We start from the raw sequence: 21,589 nt of genomic DNA, 5'->3' as shown, positions 1-21,589 counted from the left end.
TAGTTAAACAATTTTCTTTTCTCATTAGAAGATTGGGAGTTCAACATAGATTGAAGTGATATGGGAAATCCAATAATTTTATTGAAGGAGCTTTATTCATAGGTATTGATGTCATATGATGAGTAGGCTAAATCTCCCATAAATAAAACTGCCATACTTATATTTAGAAAAAAATTATAAACTTGTAACAAGAGCTTTCTTTCCACCAATCTCTTCTTGTTGTTTTTAGTGTGGGCTAAGCTATTATAGAGAGTGAAATCTAAACTAAATAAGAAAGGGAAGCTAGTCAATAAGGATAACACTTTTCTTGGAAATTGATAATGAGAACATCATTTTCATCTTAGGCAATTCACAAGATGTGAAAAAAACCACAACATGCAATGGAAAAATACCCAATGACTATATTTCATGCACTATGAATGCAATGCCACAAGCATTTTACCTTTCATAGTTCATCCACTTTCATTTTGTATGAGGAACATAGTTTGAAAAAACTCTATTAGGCATTCCTTTAAACTTTTAGGCATACTACTAAGTGAATGCAACATGCCCCATATGGCCTCTAAATTTTTAGTTTACCTTTATCAAATTAAGTAAATATCATCTTTCATTGCACTTTCCTAGATGGACTAATCTGATTATTCCATGCAATTGCATCCAATAGTGCAACAATTAGAGCTCTTTCTAGCATTCAGTCAAACATTCTCATTTCCCAATTTACAAGTAATATAAAGGTTGATGTAGTGCAAGGTAGGAGAATCCCCAATGGAGATATCCTAACCTCCAATAAATAACCAACCAACATAATATAAACAAAAAAATAAGATCTTATACCAATTTGCAACTCTTTATTCATAAAACAACTGATTATAGTCAATGCATCAGGCTATAACTATTCAATACAATTGTTCAATTATGTGTTGTCTTTGATGTTGCACAAATGTCATATCAGTTTGTAGACAAAATCTACCAAGCCCATTTGGTCAGCAAAGAAAATTCTAGAGTCTACCAAGCATTCTTGAAAAATACTCTGTGGAAACTATGTCTACCAAGTTTACTCAGGTGTTGAAGGATTTTGTGGTAGAAGTCAATGGAAACTAAGCTCATGGGGTTAACTAAGGAAAGTTAGTGTTTACCAAGTTCACTTGGTCTCCAAAGTATTTTGTAGGGTTCACAGTGTTAACCAAGCTTCAATTGGTTAACATTGAAAATCAATTCTGGAGTAGTGTTTATCAAGTAGGGTCGGCCAATGAAGGATTTTTTTATTTTGGGAAATGAAGCTCAAATGTTTCATGCAATAATTGTAGCTAATTGATTAAATGATTATTGATATTTGTAAGTTGTAATTGGGCTGACTTGACAATTTGTAAGGTAATAATGAAGGGTCAGGTTGAGAATTTAAAGGTATGAATGAATGAATGAGTAAGCATGCAAGTGTATTGATTGACGAAAAAAGTGTGAGAAAAATTTTAAGGATGGTCAGGTATCCTTAAGGAGTAGCAAAGTTTTATTCAATCAGAGAGGATCTAGTGAAGTAGAATTGAGATCTATATCAACACTTCATTTGCATCTCATTCAGGTCAATTCATTGTTACTTTCTAAATCTCTTAACAAATTTGGCCTAATATCCATTTTGTAAATCCTTTCACAAGGTGATAGTTCTATTGAATTCTTCCAAATTCCTCTAGTAAGGCAACTCCTAACAAGGTGATTAAATCCTCTAAAAAGGTCACACCTAATAGTTTGTTTTATAACCTTTAACCAGGTTGGTCCTAACAAGGCTCACCTCCAAAGAGTAAAAATTAGTAGCTAGTTACTAGTGGTTTTTTCCCATATTGGGTTTCCACATTAAATCTGGTGTCTCATGTGTTTATGTTATTTCTTTATGATTGCATGTTAATAATTGGGAATATTTAAGTTCTATTAAAGATAATATACATTGCATCTACTGAGTTATAGCATTTTTCTATATAGCTATCGAGTGACAATAGTAACTAGTTTTATAAGACATCTAAGGGATCTATGGATTTATTTTGTGGTAACTAATTCACCCCCACACACCCCCCCCCCCCTCTTAGTTACTCCATCTATATTTCCAACAATTGGTATCAGAGCTTTTGGTGCTTGCACGAAGGATTTCAAGAATCTAAGCTAAAAATTAGGATGTCTTACAAGAGGGAAATTCCAAGGCTTAACAAGGATAACTTTTCAGCATGGCAAGGACTAATGAGACTTCATTTGGCTTCCATTGGAGACACAAGATTAAAGTACCTTGATGAAGAATACACAACTCCTTCTAGAACATTATTTGTTAATGACATTGTTAAGAAGAAGACTTATAATACCATGATGATAGGCATTGCATATGCTCTAAGCTATGAAGAATTTGATTATATCAAGGACTACAAAATTACATTTGAAATGTGGAACAAGCTGACAAAAATCTATGGAGGTAATGACAATGTAAGGAGAGCCAAAGTAGAAAGTCTAAGAGGACAATTTGATCAGATGAGAATGAGAGAGGATGAAAACATGGCCAAATATGTTGAAAGAGTCAAAGAAAGTGTTGATGCAATCAAGGCTTCTGGAGGAGATATCAAAGAGGAAACATTTGTAAGTAAATTTCTTAGAAAATTGCTTCTAATTTATGCAATTAGAGTCTTTGTAATTCAAGAAAGAAGATGTGAAGAAAATCATAAGATAAACTTGGAGGCCATAGTAGGAAGGTTGATAGCATTTGAGCTAGATAAGTACAAAAATTATGTTCTAGCTTCCACAAACATTGAATCATTATTTGAAGCCAAGCTTTCACTCAAAGAAAAAGGAAAGAAAATAAAGGAATCTTAGTCTAAAAGTGAAGAAGAATCAAAAGAAAGTTATGATAGTGATCTTGAAGTAGTTGAAGCTCTACTAGCAAAGAAATATTCTAGAGGCAAAGGAAAATACAAAGGTAAGGTTACCCTAATCTATTTTTTTATGTGAAGAAATTGGTCATATTAATGCTAGGTGCCCGAACAAGAAAAACAAGGATGAAAAGAAAGGTCATAAGTGCAATGGAAAGAAAGATTTCAAATCATTCAAAGACAAAGGTAAGAAAACAAGTTTCATGGCTAAGGATTCTAAGGATTTTGATAATAGTGAAGATGAAATTGTTTACATTGTTGTGAAAGATGAATCTGATAATGATGAGGAAGATAAGGTGGCACTTATCTCTCATGTGAGCAAAAATGATACATGGATCATAGATAGTGCTTGTTCTCATCATATGACTAGTGACAAAACTAAATTTGAACATTTTGAAGACTATGATGGCAGTAGTGTGAGGTTTGGTATTAATGAACCTTGTTGAATAAAAGGAAAAGGAAGAATCTCACTAACCAAAGAGCTTGTATGTGATAATGCCTATTGCGTTGAAGGACTAAAACATATTCTATTGAGCGTGGCACAGCTAATAATATTGGATTCAAGGTAGAATTCATGCATGGAAAGGCCAGACTACTAGATGACAAAGGAAAGTTAATTGGATTAGGCATACAGACAAAAGGTAACTTTTTTTTATCCTTAACTTGGTGATTGCTTATGTTTTATTGCTCAAGTTGAAGGAATTTGGTTATGGAACAGAAGGTTGTGTCATGTGAATTTTGATAACATTGTAAAGAATAGAAAATTTAGGAAAGTAAGAGGCATTCCTAGTATAAAGAAACTTGATGTTGGTCTATGCAAGAATTGTCAAATTGGTAAGATGGGAAATACTAGTTTTAAAAGTTAAAACTATCGGTCTAAAGAATTTTTTTAAATTGTGCATATCAATTCGTGTGGACCTATTGGAATTGAGTGCTAGACTGGAGAAAGTTTTTTCCTTATTTTTGTTGATGACTACTCTAGAATGATTATTGTCATGTATCTGAGAGAGAAATTAGAAGCATTTGAGAAGTTCAAATGGTATTTGGCAAAAGTAGAGAAGGAAACATGAAAAAGATTGAAATGTTTGAGATTAGATAGAGGTGGTGAATTCAAAAACTTTTTCATTGAAAGAGGAATCAAAAGATAGGTATCAACTCCTCAAACTCCTGAGAAAAATCAAATAGTTGAAAGACGGAACAGATCTATCATGGACTATGCAAGGACTCTAATGATTAAAAAGAACATTGCTATCAAATACTAGAAGGAAGCTATCAGCACTACAGTTCATACCTTGAACTGAGTACAACTAAAGAAGGACTCATTAAAAACCCCCTATGAGTTATGGTATCACTATAAACCCAATATAAGTTACCTAAAAGTATTTGGAAGAAAATGTTATATTTTGAAAGAATCTTGAAAAGGAAAATTTGATGTGAAGGATTATGAAGGCATATTTTCAAGATATTCTTGCAAAAGTTAGGCATATAGATGTTTGAATTTTTCTACTCACAAAATCATAGAAAGTGCACATGTGAAAGTGTATGAGTTTGTAAAAAGGACTAAAGAAAAAAGCAAAAAGGAACCAAAATACCACAGAAGATTCTTTTTTATTGAACTTCAGATAGTGCCAAATATATCTATCAATCAGTAAACCTCTACTCCTGAATCTTTAGTCACCAAGTCGCAAGAGGTTCAAATTGAATTGCAAGAGCCCAAGTCACATTCAGATGCTATAGAGCTAATGCCTACTGAGCCAAAGCAACTAGAACCTAAAGTTGAAGTGCAAGAGGATGACAAAAGGAAAGGAACCTATATTGGCTAAGTATGTTAGGAGACATCATGTACCAAATCAAATTATAGGAGAAAAATTAGAAGGTACTATGACAAGAAGTAAATTAAAAGGTACTTGTTTACTTGCTGATTTTGAACCTAGAAATGTCAAAGATGCATTGGAAAATAAAAGTTCGATTGAAGCTATGAATGAAGAGATAGAGAAAATAGAGAAGAACAAAACATGGACTCTTGTACCTAGGCCTAAAGACAAAAATGTGATTGGAACTTAGTGGGTATTCAGAAATAAGTTGAATGAAGATGGAAAGGTATCAAAGAAAAAAGCTAGACTAGTATGCAAAGGCTACTCTCAAGAAAAAGGAATTGATTATGGAGAGACTTTTGCTTCTATTGAAAGACTGGATAGTGTCAAGACCTTACATGGATATGTTGCACACAAAAAATTTAAGGTATATTAGATGGATGTCAAATCGGCATTCTAGATGAAGAAGTCTACATTGAGCAACATGAAGGTTTTGTTCATCCAGACACAAAAGACATGGTCTACAAATTACATAAAGCCTTATATGGTCTAAAACAACCCCCTAGAGCATGGTATGAAGGATTGCATAACTCTCTTATTCAAATTGGTTTTCAAAGAACTAATGATAACAATAGCTTTTACATCAAGGAAGGACCAGATAACAAGATTATTTTGGCAAAAATATTTGTGGATAACACTTTGTTTATAGGGAATGATGATTTATGAAAGGAATTTTTAAAACAAATGAACAAGGAATTTGAAATGTTTATGTTTGTTGAGATCAAATTCTTTGTTGGTCTTCAGATTCAACAAAGCAAGAATGGTATCTACATCACTCAGTCTAAGTACATTAAGGAAATACTCAAGAAGTTTGGTATGGAAGATTCAAAACCAGTTGGAACACCCATGTGTACTAGAATAAAGCTTAGCAAAGATGATGAATCAAAAGAGGCAGATTAGACCTTATACAAATCAATGATTGGAAAGTTGTAGTATGTGATTCATACAAGGCTTGATATTTCTCTTGCAATTGGTATAGTGGCAAGATTTTCAGCAAAACCCAGAGAAAATCACATGATGGCAATCAAGAGGATCTTGAGATACTTGAAATGCACTAAACATTATGGATTGTGGTATAAATTTAGAGACAATTTGGACATGAAAGTGTTTACTGATGCTTATTGGGTAGAAAATATTGATGACAAAAAGAGTACAAGTGGTGGAGCATTCTTTCTTGGAAAGAGGTTGGTATCTTGGACAAGTAAAAAGAAAAATTGTACATCCCAATCTACAATAGAAGTAGAGCATGTTGTAACAACAATGAATTGTTCTAAAATTGTTTGGTTTAAGCAGTTATTAGAAGGCATGAAGGTTGAGATCAAGGAACTAGTTGTCATGTTTTGTGATAATACAAGTGCAATTTACATATTAAAGAATCTAGTAATGCATTCCAAAACCAAGCACATTGCAATAAAGTATCACTTTGTGAGAGAATTGGTGCAGGATAAAGAGATCAAATTGGAATATTTCCATAGTAAAGAACAAATTGCTAACATATTCACCAAGCCATTACCTAAGGATTCATTCTTGTATTTAAGAGGTAAGTTAGGGTTCATTCCCCTATGTTAAGCTTGCTAAAATAATTTTTTAGTGATGCATCAATAGGAACCAAGTTGAAGATCTATCAGTTGATGCAACATAGTCATGGGAACATTGCATATGAATCACTACTTAAGGTACATTGTTACTCATTTGGTTTGTGTTGTCTTTGGCATGTGTTTTCAAAGAGGGAGAGTTTAATTCATATCTTTCTAAAATTTGAATTTTTTTGCAAAGAGTTTGTTGTTTGGAAAGGAAGCTATGTAAATTCTTCACAGAGGGAGATTACTGCATTAGAGAAGTTTGTGGCATAAAATCTAAGAGGGAGAAATGTCCTATCAAGAAAATACTTGTTTTCAATTTTCATTATCCTATGACATGTTGTGTTGCCATCAATACCAAAGAGGGAGATTGTTGGATACAATTGTTCAATTTTGTGGTGTCTTTGAGGTTACACAAAAGTCATATTAGTTGGCAGATAGAGTCTACTAACCTCAATTGGTTAGCAAAGAAAATTTTAGAGTCTACCGAGCATTCGTGAAAAATACTCTGTGGAAGCTATGTCTACCGAATTCACTCAGACATTGAAGGGTTTTGTGGCAAAAGTCAGTGGCAACCAAGCTCACAAGGTTAACGAAGGAAAGTCAGTGTTTACTAACTTCACTCAGTCTCCAAATGACTTTGCAGGGTTTGCAATGTCAACTGAGCTTCAGTTGGTTAACACTGGAAATCAGTTCTGGAGCAGTGTTTACCGAGTAGGGTCGGCCAATGAAGAATTTTGTTTATTTTGGAAAATAAAGTTTAAATGTTTCATGCAATAATTTTAGCCAACTAATGAATTGATTATTGATAGTTGTAAGTTGCAATTGGGTTAACTTGAAAATTTGTAAGGTATAAATGAATGGTCAAGTTGAGAATTCTAAAGTATGAATGAATGAATGAGCAACCATGCAAGTGTATTGACTCAAGAAGAAAGTGTGAACAATTTTTTTAGGATGGTTGGGTATCCTTAGGGACTAGCAAAGTTTTATTCGATTAGAGAGGATCTAGTGAAGCAGAATTGAGATCTGTATCAACACTTTAGTTGCATCTCATTTAAGTCAATTCATTTCTACTTTCTCACCATTGTAGCAGTGATTTCTAAATCTCTTAACAGAGTTGGTGTAATAGTCATTTTTTAAATCCTTTAACAAGGTGGCAGTTCTATTAAATTGTTTTTAAGTCCTCTAGCAAGGCCACTCCTAATAGGGTGATTAAATCCTCTAACAAGGTCACACCTAATAGTGTGTTTTGTAACCTTTAACCAAGTTGGCTCCTAATAGGGCTCACTTTAGAAGAGTAAAAATTAGTAGCTAGTTACTTGGTGGATTTTTCCCATATTGAGTTTCCACGTTCAATCTGGTGTCTCATGTGTTTATGTTACTTCTTTATGATTGTATGTTAATCACTATGAATATTCAAGTTCTATTAAAGATAACATACACTGCGTCTACCGAGTTTCAACATTTTTTTAAATAGCTACCGAGTGACAGCAGTAACTAGTTTTATAAGACATCTAAGGGATTTGTGCATTTATTTTGTGGTAACTGATTCAACCCCCCTCTTAGTTAATATATATTTCCAATAGTAACACCTTCCCAGTTATGACCAAATGTAAAGAAATTACAATATTTCTCACAGATCCCTCAAGATCTAACTAAAATCCTAGCTAACCCAGATCTATAACACAATAAGAATCTAGTAGAAACCTTTGAGATCTCAATTTGTGTTAGGATAAACCACGGACAGAAATAAAAACTACATGCAAATATAACCAATAACAAAAAATAATAGAACACACAGAAATGAACACAAGGCACCAAGATTTAACGTGGTTCACCCAATCCCTGGGCTACGTCCACCAAAAAGTAAGTCCGATCTTATTACAATCCAGTGATTACAACCTGATTACAATCCATAATCCCTTACAGCTAACAATCTCCCACTTGGGGACTGATCAGGCTCCACACTAAACAACAATCTCCCACTTGGAGACTGATCCTGTAGCAATACAACTACCGCATGGGGCTCCCACTGGATCAAACCACCCTGGACTCTACTGTTCTTTTATTCACATTTAGTCTAAAAGACCAACTGAAGCTGAAGAGGAGTTCAGCTTCTCCCTTGTGACAACCTTTGTCAACATATCTGCTGGATTTTCATTGGTATGTATCTTCTCCAGCTTTAACTGTCCATCCTCCAAAACTGACCGAATGAAATGGTACCGCAACTGTATGTATTTGGTCTTAGAATGCAGAGCTGAATTCTTAGCAAGATGAATGGCACTCTGACTATTTGTGAACAAAAAATTATCCTTCTGAGGATGTCCCAATTCTTCCAAAAAGAACTGAAGTCATATCATCTCTTTGGCGGCCTCTGTAGCAGCAACATACTCTGCCTCTGTAGTGGAGAGAGCATTAATCTTCTGTAGCCTAGAAACCCAGCTCACGGCTGCCCCACCAACAGTAAAGACATAACCTGTAGTACTCTGCCTGGTATCAATATCCCCAGCCAAATCTGAGTCAACATAGCCCTGTAAATCAGTAGTAGAGCCCCCAAAGTGTAAACACTTATTGGATGTTCCTCTCAAATATCTGAGAATCCACTTGACAGCATTCCAATGCTCAAAACCTGGATGACTCATATACCTGCTAACGACTCCCACTGCATGTGCAATATCTGGCCTAGTGCATACCATAGCATACATCAAACTTCCTATAGCTGAAGCATAGGGTACCTTGGACATCTTATCCTCCTCTTCCTGTGTCTTGGGACACATCTCCTTAGTCAATTTCAAATGACCAGGTAAAGGTGTGCTGACAGCTTTAGCATTCTCCATAGAGAAATGTTGCAACACCTTCTCAACATAATCAGCTTGAGATAGCGTCAATGTTCTGTTCTTCCTATCTCTGCAAATCTTCATACCAAGGATTTGTTTTGCTGCCCCCAAATCCTTCATAGCAAATGCATGTGCTAATTTGCGTTTTAGCCCCTTAATATGATCCATGTTAGACCCAGCTATAAGCATATCATCAACATATAAACATAAAATAATGTAGCTATCATCATCCAACCTCTTAAAATAAACACAGTAATCTGAATGACACCTATTATATCCATGCTCATGCATAAAACTGTCAAATTTCAGATACCATTGCCGAGGTGCTTGCTTCAGGCCATATAAACTTTTCTTCAATTTGCACACTAATTTCTCCTTACCTTTGACCTCAAAACCCTGTGGCTGAGCCATATATATTTCTTCATCCAAATCACCATGAAGAAAGGTTGTTTTAACATCCATCTGCTCTAAATGCAAATCTTCAGTAGCCACAAGACTTAAAACAGTACGAATAGAAGTCATTTTAACAACAGGAGAAAATATTTCATCAAAATCAATTCCTTTTTTCTGTGCAAATCCTTTTACAACTAACCTGGCCTTAAATCTTTTCTTACCTCCTTCCTCTTCTTTCAACCTGTAAACCCATTTATTCTGTAAAACCTTTTTACCTGCAGGCAACTTGCACAAATCCCATGTCTTATTTTTCAGCAAAGAGTCCATTTCATCTTTCATTGCAGACTCCCACTGAATCTTAGTATCCACCTGCACAGCTTCATCATAACTTTCAGGTTCACCAGCATCAGTAAGTAAAATAGAATACAAAGAGGGAGAAAACCTTTGTGGAGGTCTAATTGGCCTTGTTGACCGTCTAATATTCACTGGTGTATGTGGTATTTGTTGTTGCGGTTGTTTCACATCATGAGGAATGGCTGGAACATCAGCTTTTGGAGTATCATCCAGCACTACATAATCATCTTCTTTCTTCTCATGTTGCTGCAACAGATCTTTGTACAACACTTTTTCATTGAATATGACATCCCGGCTTCTTATAATTTTATGATTTTCAAAATCCCAAAGCCTATAACCAAATTCATTAATGCCATATCCAACAAAGACACATTTCTTTGATTTAGCTTCTAGCTTGGTTCTATTTTCAGAGTCTATATAAGCAAAAGCTTCACAACCGAAGGTCTTGAGAAATGAATAACTCACCTTCTTACCAGTCCATGCTTCCTCTGGAATACCACAGCCCAAAGGAGTAGAGGGACCTCTATTAATCAAATATACTGCAGTATTGACAGCCTCTACCCACATGTGTAAGGGCAACCCAGCATGCAACCTCATGCTCCTTGCGCGCTCCATTATAGTCCTGTTCATGCGTTCAGCCACTCCATTTTCCTATGGAGTCCTTGGAACAATTTTTTGTCTACGAATACCATTAGTGGAGCAATAATCTTCAAATTCATGATTGCAATACTCACCACCATTATCAGATCTGAGACATTTTAATTTCTTACCAGTCTCATTTTCAACCAAGCATTTCCATTTCTTAAAAGTTTGAAATACATCAGATTTCTGTTTAAGGAAATAAACCCATACTTTTCTAGTTGCATCATCAATAAATGTAACATAATAATGAGAGCCACCAAGGGAAGATACCTGAGCCGGTCCCCATACATCTGTATGCACAAGTTCTAATTTCTCCTTTTTGTTTTCCTTCCCTGTCTTTACAAAACTCACTCTCTTTTGTTTTCCATACACACAACTTTCATAGAAATCCATATTCACACATTTTAGACCTGGTAAAACTTTCCTTGAATGAAGTACTTTCATACCTTTCTCACTCATGTGCCCAAGTCTATTGTACCACAGCGCTGTATCAGAATCCACAACAGCTATTTGTTCTCCCTGCTCATCTGCAGTAATTGTTCCTGAATATTCATTTTTCTCTGAAACAATCAAAGTAGAAGGAACAATATGACCTGTACAAAGATATAAGGTGCCTACTTTCACACCTTTTGCTACTACAAGGGAACCTTTTGAAACCTTCCAATTTTTATCATTAAAAGTAACTACACAACCCTCATCACCGAGTTGCCCTACTGAAATTAAATTTCTACTTAGTTTTGGAACATGTCTTACCTCATGTAGTAGCCAATGATTCCCATTCTGCAACTTAATCTTAATTTTTCCCTTTCCAAAAATCTGACAGGGTTCATTATCCCCCAAATAAACAAGCCCAAAATCCCCTTGGACATAATCAATGAAATAACCTCTATGAGGTGTAGCATGAAAAGAAGCACCAGAATCTAAAACCCATGAATCATCAACACTCTCTAAAGATAGATGCAAAGCATCCTCTTCGGATTTGTTACTTACCACATTTGCCTCTTTCTCTCCATCTGATTTATCTCCTTCATTTTTCTTTCGAGTCCAGCAATCTTTCTTTTTGTGCCCTGGTTTCCCACAGTACCAGCAATCATTTGGTCCTCTCGATTGAGACCTCCTCCCCTTTGACTTTCCTCTTGATTTCCCACGATTTCCAGAGTTACTTCCTCTTTCAGTCGTTCTGCCCCTGCTTTGTGCATTTAAAGCACTTCCTGATGTAGATCCACTTGAGGATTTTCTACGAGTTTCCTCACTTAAAATAACACCGATCACATCATCATATTTTAGGGTACTAGATCCAGGAACAGAATTACTCACCGCCATTACCAAGCCATTCCAGCTTTCAAGCAAAGAACACAAAATCAAGAGAGCCCTAATTTCTTCATCAAAATTGATACCCACAGAAGATAATTGACTAGTAATAGTATTAAACTCATTTAAATGATCTGCAACAGATCCACCTTCTGCCATTTTCATATTAAATAAACGCTTCATGAGAAATACCTTATTTGAAGCGGAGGGCTTTTCATACAGTGTCGCTAGGGTTTTCATCAAATCTTCTGTCATCTTTGCTTTTGTACTATTAAATGCCACCGATGGTGCCAAGCATAACCGAATGCTTCCAAGTGCCTTTCTGTCCAAAAGATCCCATTTAGCCTCTGACATAGTTCCCTGATTCTTGGCTTTTCCTTTTAAACGGCTTCCACAAATCCTTCTGATATAAATAGTCTTCCATTTGCATCTTCCATAACTGGAAGTTCTGCCCATTAAACCTATCAACCCTCAGCTTACCATCATCTGCCATTGCTCCCACTCAACCGTGAGACTCCCACTTAACCGTGAGACTTTCCTGCAAAGGATAACTGAGAAACAACTAGGCTCTGATACCACTTGTTAGGATAAACCATGGACAGAAATAAAAACTACATGCAAATATAACCAATAACAAAAAATAATAGAACACACAGAAATGAACACAAGGCACCAAGATTTAACGTGGTTCACCCAATCCCTGGGCTACGTCCACCAAACAGCAAGTCCGATCTTATTACAATCCAGTGATTACAACCTGATTACAATCCGTAATCCCTTACAGCTCAATACCGCCGCAAGAACCAATTTCGTATCACCACATATCAAAAATACCCAACATTAGGTCTTCTAACAAACTTGATATCTTAGCTACCTCAGACACTCCTCTACTGATGATATTAAATCCTCCAAATTATGATCCCCATAATCCCATAATAATTTTTTCATCAACACAAGCTCCTTATATAGCCAGCTAAACCACAAGTCGGCAATTCAAGTATTTAGTTACAATATAGGTCAACCTTGGAAGAGTAAACCAAAACTATAACAAACACGAAAAAAATGAAATGCCAAGTTCCATTTAGGTCCACACATGACCCAATAGCATTTCCTTTTCTTTACAATATCCCATTTCCTAATATGAAATTGTGCAAATGAAAACTGCACACTTTTTTGTGAAAATTGCTCAAAAATTGATACCTAAGGAAAACAATGATATCACCCAGCTCTAATTGAATTAGAACTTGTACTTTCAATTGAAAGTATTAATTTAGGTACTATATAACCCCTTAAGTTCTAAAAGGATAATTCACTAATGATAAGTGTGCATTCATCCCAAAAGTCAGGCACAGAAACTCATTGTGAAAACTAATAGAAATCGATACTCCAATAGGATCGCCATATCTCTCAACTCATAATGAATTAAGAACTGTGCTCTTAATAATAGATATTAATCTAGGCCCTCTTCAACAATTTAAATTTTAGCCTCTTAATAATTGTGTATAATTAGTTATGCAGCCTACAACAGGCACCCATAAACCGAAAAAAATACAACTCTAGCAGCAAGGTTAAAATGGCTCTAACTTCAACATAATAACTCCAATCTCTATGCGCACATAGGAAAGGGATAAATAAAATGTCTATAACATATCCCTAACCTTGCAAACCAAAATTCAACAACTTAAGCATGAATCCCCATCATACATCATTGCTAACTTCCCTAGGATGCTCTTGCATCAAACACCCCAAGTGAGAAGAAAAGATGTTCTTAATGGCTAGATAAACATATTTTAGGATTCAACACATAAACTCCAAACTCGTTCTTCACATACATGTCCTCCACCTCATCAACTTGTGCACTCTTTCCTTTATTTTTCTTCTACAATTGTCATGTCTTCACATCTATCTTCGGTGTACAAAAAGTTTTCTCTCCATGATGATCTCTAACCCTTTCAAAATCCTTCAACTCAACTCAGCTACCAATGCTTAGGTTCCTATTGAGTTCTCCATTCTATAAAGGAATTAGTGAATGCTTTCTCCCACCCTTCTCAACCATAAACACATTCTTTACATAATCATGCACATATCTACAATCATCTACCAAGTAATATGTGGGAACTATAAATGTCCACAATATCACACAACACTTGATCCTAATACTACCCAATCTAGAAATCAACAACATATTGCTCCCTCACTTTGAAATCATGTTAATCTTCAAACCAAGTTGCTGAACCATCTCTTCAACAACCATGTTATCAATACTACCACCATCTACAATCACATTACAGATCTTACCACCAAACTTATAATGAGTCCTGAAAGAGTACCCCTTTGACAAGGTTTCAATGTCCTCTTTCCAAGCAACACTCTTTGAATCAGCAAGTTATTCCCATCCTTCTTAGGTTCATTTACTAAACCTTTAGTTTATTGTACCACAACAATTCTTCTGGGGGGTTAGGACATTTGCATTGGGTATTCTCCTAACTTGAATTGCATCAAAGGTGGAGGGCATGACATGTCACTAATGGCGAATGAAAACCGACAATCTGTGGACTACTTTTCCTTGAACTTGTTTTGCATTGCCTATATACATGTCTAGATATTAAAGTTAGAAATTGTGAGCCAATCTCTTTAATACATATAATGTCACCAATGCTTAAGAAATAATATTATTAATTTTTAAATTATTTTTTTATATTTAATATAATTTTTCATGATTCTCAATTCATACAAATGTTATAACCCTTTAGCTAGCTAATATAATAAATATTTTTTTAAGAATATGCAAGTTGAATATCACAAATCTGGAAAAGAGATTTATGGAAGGAAATTAATAATTTAATTGCTATAGTTGAGAATGAATAAGAGAATATAAAGAATATTTAAAAATAGAATTCATCAAAGTCATGAAGTTGTTGGAAACTTATAATTGGAATAATTGCTGTTCTATCATTGATGTCTAATCTATGGATGAGACATATTGCTACCTAATCTAAATGTCATATCTATTTAATTGATAAAGAGGATTTGAGAAGTTACTCATAATTATAGTACCTAGAGGAAAGGTTGAAGTTATGAAAAGGAAGTTACAATGGACTTTTGATTAGATAGATTTTGATAAAGCAAAGAAGTTGTTTATGTCAAGAAAGCTAAGGAAAGTCAAGAAAGAGAGAAAAAAAGTAAAATAGTAAGGAATGCTGAGTAATGTTAGTGTCAACCAATCCATAGTTAGTTCCAAGAAAATCTAGTGTTGACTGAGCATTAGCATTGACCAAGATAGTAAGATCATGCTCAGCCAAAAAGCTTAAACAACAATTGAGTATTTCAATACTTCTTGAGTGTCAAATATCAATGATTGTCAAGTGACAATAAAAGATCAAATTCAAAGAAATTGTGAGATCAAGCTGACTTGGTTGATTTCTTGGGAGATGTAAAATGTGTTGAAGATAAGACTGATGATTTGGATCACTAAATTTAAAGCGATGATTAGGTAAAGCCCTAATAGAAGGATTCTAGAGAAGTTTTCAGAGGATTCTCAGGAAGATGTAAAAATACATTGAATCAAGTTTAATCTAATCGTAAACCCTGAGATCTATGATACATGTAGAAAATAGTAAAGCACTAATTGCCTATTTAAAGGGATATTGAACTAAACTTTTGATATCATGTCTAGTCAAGCCTAGCTGAGCCCAACTACTGTGTATGAGCAAGTTCATTTACAAGAGCAAGGTTGATTAGAAGCACACAAGAGTGTGAATTTTAAGATAAAGGAGAAAGCTTGTTGTTGATAATTGGATTTGTGAAGAATTTTTAAGTGTTGATGAGAAGAGTGGATTGACTGCTTGAAGGGTATCCAAGAAGATCAAGATCAGATGTGACAATGAAAGGCTTATTAGTGAACCAACATAAGGATCAAATAGAGATGTGAATAGAAAAAAAGTGAGTTGTAATCAGACAGATCAAAACCTATTATTTCCTTTCTTATCATTATAAGCACTTCATATTTAAATCCTTTTAGTAGAGGTTGACATAATAGTTATTTGAAGACTTAATAGTCTGTGTAAATCCTTTAAATAGGTGACATTCCAAATGGAATAATCAAAGTCCTCTTACAAAGCCACTCCTAACAGGTTGATTAAATCCTCTAACCAAGTCACATTTAATAGTGTGTATTGTAACCTTTAATAGGCTTGCCTCCTAATAGAGCTCACTTCAAAAGAGTGAAAAAGAGTGACATGTTGCTAGTGGTGTTTTCGAAATTTGGTTTCCACATAAAATACTAGTGTCGACCTATGATGAATGTCTTATGAATGATTTACACATGATGATGTTTTCATTATGCAATACAAGTTAAGTTTATAATAGTTTTAGAATAAAGACTTAACAATAGTAGGATATGTTTGATTATTCAAGGGGTACATATAAACTTTGAGTAATTGATTCCCACCCCCCCTACCTACTTAGTTATCCTGAATATTTCTAATAGGAGCATTAGTATTTTGACACTTATTTGTTATGTCATACTTAAAATCTATTGAGAATATTAAGGATGGGTTCTCATATAGGGGACCTTCAAAAAAATAGAGTAGTCACTACTAAGATTCCCTTAAATAGAAGGAGAGATTACTGAATTTATATTTATAACTACCTTAGAAAGGGGGGATGAGAGAGGAGAAAGAGTGAGAGAGGGCTTGAAATATGTTTAAAAGTACATGAGGGTGTGAAAGTGGGGAAGGGGAGAGAAAGAGTCACATGTTGTTTACATAGAGGAAACATTGGAAATAATTACTTTATCATGGGAAATACCTCCTTAGAAATTATTTGATAAGTTAACTTAATGTTAGTGATGTCTTCTAACAAGGTAATATTCAATAAATGGGCATACAAGGAGAAGGACATGCAATTGTTCAACAACTATTATTGGTCGAATGTAACCATGTTTGATGATTATAATCTAGAGATATATAATAGATATCTCCTGAAAATGGATTTTTTTGGATAAAGTTTAGGAAAAATAATAAGAAGTTTATACTAAAGTAAGGTCACCAACAAATAAAAGCTAAGAAAAATTAAATGTTTCATAATCCAAATCAGCTAATCCTTGCATTTGATGGTGCAAGTGCTAGTTTTATGTTATAGATGTTATGAGAGAGGATCATTTGTCTAGAAATATGGATGGTTTGGAGAAAAAGAGTGGACATGCAAAAAACTTTGCTGAGGCAATGGTGGAAGTGCATGAGCACATGAGGAAAACTCTACAAAAAAATAAAATAAAGGTGAAGGCTAAAGTATATTTGAAAAGAAGATACGTATAGTTCCAAGTTGGAAACATGGTTATGGTTCACTTGAACAAAGATCGGTTACCTCAGGGCAGCCATACAAAGTTGATGATGAAGAAGATTGGACCGTGTGAAATTTTAGAAAAGTATGGAGAAAATGCTTATGAAGTGGCATTGCCTCCAGATGTAGCTATTTCACCTATATTTAATGTCTTGTAGCTATTTCACCTATATTTAATGTCTTGGATCTCACATTGTATAAAGGTTCAAACAAAAAAGTTGGTATAGAAGCAACAACACATGAATCAAATGACTGGATTCAAGAATTGCCTTCTAAAGAGACACCCTAGATGGAAAGTATCATCAATAGTAGGGAAGCAATGAGGACAAGACACAAAGTACACAGGGAGTATTTGGTTAAGTGGAAGGGTCTTCCAGATTCTAAAGCTACTTGGTTGCCAAAAAAAGAGATTCTAAGGCAAGGTGAGGATATACAACAGTTGATCTCCAAGAGGACTTGAGACAAAATTCACCCTCAGGAGTATGTTACAGGAACAACTATATAAATAATATTTCTATATTGTTTATGGGGGGTACTTATATGTTTTAGGGCATATTTTATCATTTTAGGGTATAATTTAATAGTTTTCTATCACTTCGTAAATAATTGATGTTTAGGGAACATTTTAATATTTTAAAGCATAGTTTGATGTTTTATTAAATAATTGAACAAAACATGTACGGGTCTAGTGGTTGCCAAAAATAGTTTTAACTATTTATCTTTGTTTATATGTTCTCTCCAAATTGATCGTTGGGGAGAGGATTAATTTTAATTTTATTTTTTGTGTGAAGAAGGACTGAGATATTGTGAAGATTATTACCCGGCCTTGAACAAATGAAATAAATAATATTTTAGTGCTTTCTTGCTACTTCATTTTGGTTTTATTTTGTTCACACTGCAAACTGATTAGGGATGCATATAATATCTATTGGTTTCTAAATAAAGTAGTAGTAGCATTATTTTTTTAATTTATTTTTTATTATTTAAATTTATTTTGTGTTGTTTAAAAGTTATTGCTGTAGAAAGTAGACTCACACAAGAATCTCTAGAACTTAATTTAGGCAAAAATGCCTCTTCCTCACATGAACATCATGTGAAGTGGCATGAGTGTGGTGGAGAGCAGGTAGGAGGAATGTACATTACTTTCTTCATGGCCATTTGCAGGAATGGGCTACAGTTTGAAGAAACATGTGTTTGGTAAGGCAGCATCCCTATGTGCTTGCCATGAATGAACACATGTAACCTGTAAGGTGCTGTTCACATTTGGTATTTTTCCTATAGTTTTTTTTCAGTTTCTTCTTTCCATCCAATATTGAGCCTATTATAGGCTTTGTTTTTGTTATCTTCTCATCATGTCCACCTTTTTTCTCCAAACTGATGAGACACAGATGGAGATGTTATGGCAGTTTCAAATCTCACACTAAAACTTTGCTTATGATCTACATTTATGAACTCTAATATATCTGATTCCATTATTATTTTACTCCAGGTGGGCTCTTCATGCTCCCTCGATACACCACACGAGGTCTTTCACCCACATTCCTCATTGTTCTCCTTTTCACCTGAACCAATCCCTTGCCAGCTTCAAATAGCACGGTAAACGATGGGTAGTTAAGATCACCGACTTCCAAAATTGGACTAGTAGGGCAGGAAACCATCTTCATTGTGAGAATAGCAATCTGTTGGGAGTTATAACTGAGAGCGCAGAGAAAGTTGATGTAGTCTTGAGGTTCCAGATCATAAACAAGCCCTGGATTAACTACAACCATTGGGTCCACGTGGTCTGTGCCAATGGCAAACGGGTTGGCTATTTCCATGGTTGATACATCCCTGATGGAATGCTCTGTATTGTCAATAATGGAAAATGATGTCATGAGGGCAAATTTAATGGCGGCTGGGCTCCACGTAAGGTGAACTGCTTTAACGAGTGCTGCAATGCCACTGACGTGAGGACAAGCCATTGAGGTGCCCAATAAAATCTCGTAGGGCAAAACATTTCCAACTTTTGCAAATGCTGCCAAGTTGTTTGTACCAGGAGCAATCAAACTAGGTTTGAGAATATGTGGGTATGCTACAGTTGGCCCTATTGATGAAAAAGGCGCTGCCATTGGAGCAGCTACGGTCTTTCCCACCACAGTCAATCCAGGGATTCTAAATGTAGCACTGGCATTAATCCCTATATTAGTGATATAGGCCTTGATTTTTTCTCCGGTCCTAAAACCCACATTGATAGCCGGTATACAATCAGTGTTTGTAAGCATCTGCACTTCACCACTAACCAGTTTATTCGCAACAACCATTCCTGCACCCCCTGCTTTCACCACAACAATGCTCTTGTTATAGGTGGTAGACTTTCCTTGATCACACACCACAATTTTACCCTTCACCATATTCGCATCAAGTCCTCCGTCAAGACAAAACCTTGAGCTATGGTCCTTTGATGAATAGATTAGAGGAAGAGGTTTATTTTGAATTGTATCTTTATCTTCACCTCTGTATGTAGAAGTTACCCTGTGTATATCTTGGTTTCCCAAGACAATCAAAGCTGGGAAATCTCTATCAATTGTGCTGGCACCCACAGTGGTAACCGAGGGGACTGGATTACTAAGAGAAGATGACCTAGGTCCTGAATTCCCAGGCAATGTAGAAACAAAAACACACTTCTCCATGGCCCCAAATTCTGCAATGGCTCTGACCTGACTGTGAAATGGCCGGTCCCGCGAGCCAATTAACAAAGAAATGATCTCCACGCCATCTGTGATGGCCTTTTCCATGGCAGCAGCTATGTTCGAATTCGCAGCACTTTTGCCAGCAGGCCTTGTAGATTGCCAGCCTAGCTCGAGGGGCCATCACTGAAGCTATTCCATTGGCGAATCCATAGAAGTTGGCGTCAGCCACTGCAGCCTCAGAAATTGTAGAAGCCATGTGTGTGCCATGGTTGTCGTCGTCTCAAGGAGATTTATACTCCAGGGTTTCGTTGATGCGGTCTTTAGCCTCGTAGCCTTTCAAAAAGTAGCGAGCTCCAATGATTTTCTTGTTGCAGGGTGAAGAATAGAACTCTCGCCCATTCTCACACTCGCCCTTCCATTTCGAGGGAATAGGTCCCAGAGCTTCGTCGTTGAAACTTTGGCTTTCAGGCCATATCCCCCTGTCGATCACTCCTACGATAACATCTTTGCCAAAAGTTGACTATTAGGACCATAGTCTAGAGGAAGAGGAAGAAGAAGTGAGATCGAGGAAGTCAGGAGTGCGAGTGGTGTCGATTTGGCTGAGAGAGGAGGGGATTACACCAAAGCAGCCATCCGTAGTCTTCATGGCTTCCACCTCTGCTTTACTCATCGTCACGGCGAAGCCCTGCAGGACCATATCATACGTATAGAGCATGTCAATTCTAGTATCAGATCTTGACACCTGGTTGAGCATTGAAGAATACCAGTTATCATCTGAGTTGAAGTGTTAAGGCCTCACGGTCTTCATCATTTGAATAATGTATAGCTTTCTTGAATTTTGAGCTTCAACCGTGCCTAGAAACATCATCATTGTGATGGTGAGAAGCATGAGAATCTCAGAGGCAAGGAAGGCATTTGCCATTGTTGGCAGGTAAAGAGTAGAGTAGAATAGCAAAGTGAAGTGATGTGTCAAGAACGGTTGATAGAGAGAGTTTTTTATAGGGGAGAGTAGTACCCATCGTTTTGGCTCTTCCTGCTTCCTCGCTCTCATTAAATATGGTGCATATTTAATAGTTGTGTATTATTTAAATTTGGCTGTTGTTGTAACGATGAGAACCGGTCCTTATTTTAAGGAGACTAGAAATTGATTGGTAAAACTATGTTAAATAGTTGTGCCACCGAAGTAGTAATGCTACACAATAGTCATCGACTCTCGTGATTGGAATCACCATTAACAATCATTTATTTTTATTTAATGATATGTAAGAATCTACTTATTATTATTATTATTATTAAAGAATAGTCTTAATATATTTAACCTAATTTAAATAACTTAATATTTCAATGGTAACTATTAAATATGTAATATATTTGGCATTCATTACTAAGTATGTCAGTTAAGTGGTGCTAGTGTTGTTCCTATCAAGATTCAAATTCTAACATCAAGATCACATGCTTGTTTCTTCCCTTAATTATGTTCATCAAATTGAGTTTTAGCTTTGTATGGTAATGAAGTCCTCCATTTCTAGGAAAAGTAGTTCATAGCTCAAGGAAAAAAGTGTTTTACATAAGCTTAGAGTGCATGTAATGGTAGCATCCATGTTTATATATATATATATATATATATATATAGTCATTGTTTAATATCATTAAAGTAATAATATAGCATGATTTGTGTTTAGA

At 35.4% G+C, this 21,589-nt stretch overlaps 1 pseudogene; it reads right to left on the bottom strand.

Annotated features, from left to right (window-relative positions):
* LOC149545211 (subtilisin-like protease SBT1.7) overlaps nt 1–20,828 on the bottom strand; it is a 54,694-nt pseudogene extending 33,866 nt beyond the window's left edge.
* Nucleotides 20,829–21,589: the final 761 nt, after the last annotated feature.

The sequence above is a fragment of the Cupressus sempervirens genome, chromosome 7 (genome assembly GCF_028749045.1).
Source record: "Cupressus sempervirens isolate cs-2001-9-10 chromosome 7, ASM2874904v1, whole genome shotgun sequence".
Lineage (NCBI taxonomy): Eukaryota > Viridiplantae > Streptophyta > Pinopsida > Cupressales > Cupressaceae > Cupressus > Cupressus sempervirens.
The sequence above is the reverse complement of the archived record's forward strand: the minus strand, read 5'-3'. Positions and strand labels throughout refer to the sequence as shown.